Here is a 541-nt window from a genome sequence, read left to right on the forward strand (position 1 = left end):
CAGACAGATACCTAGCTGAGGAAACACAGTATAACTCTTTGCCATCAATACAAGTTATCTTCTTTGCATTCAGTTTCAAGTTGGTGACTCCCTGCTTCCCTGGCTTTTTGCAGACTCCCTAGAAGCAAAGGGGTGTCACTCCAATTATACACTGTACTACGATCTACGACCGCGGTCAAAGCTAAAGGTCAATGAACAAGGCCGATTTTTCACGAAGAACGGTCAAACTGTTTTCCCAGCACGGTCAAAGCTTCGCAAGTTAGTGCACGAAAATATAGCGAAAATAAACGGAACCAGGTACATGGTCAAGACAAAAATTTGATGAAAGTCAACGGTCAAAATCGATATTGACCAGCTTTGACACCCCCTTGTGTCTTGCGGCGTCCGCCAGTCGGGCGCCGCGATACATACCCGATAGTTGCCAATAAGAATTAAGATATGATGCACAGTTTCATGATCACGTAGCTGGAGACAGTACACTAACCTAATCTCTCTACCTTCTACTAAATGAGCAAATGCATGCACTTTTTAATCACGTGAG

The sequence above is a fragment of the Dysidea avara genome, chromosome 3 (genome assembly GCF_963678975.1).
Source record: "Dysidea avara chromosome 3, odDysAvar1.4, whole genome shotgun sequence".
In the NCBI taxonomy this organism is placed as follows: Eukaryota; Metazoa; Porifera; class Demospongiae; order Dictyoceratida; family Dysideidae; genus Dysidea; species Dysidea avara.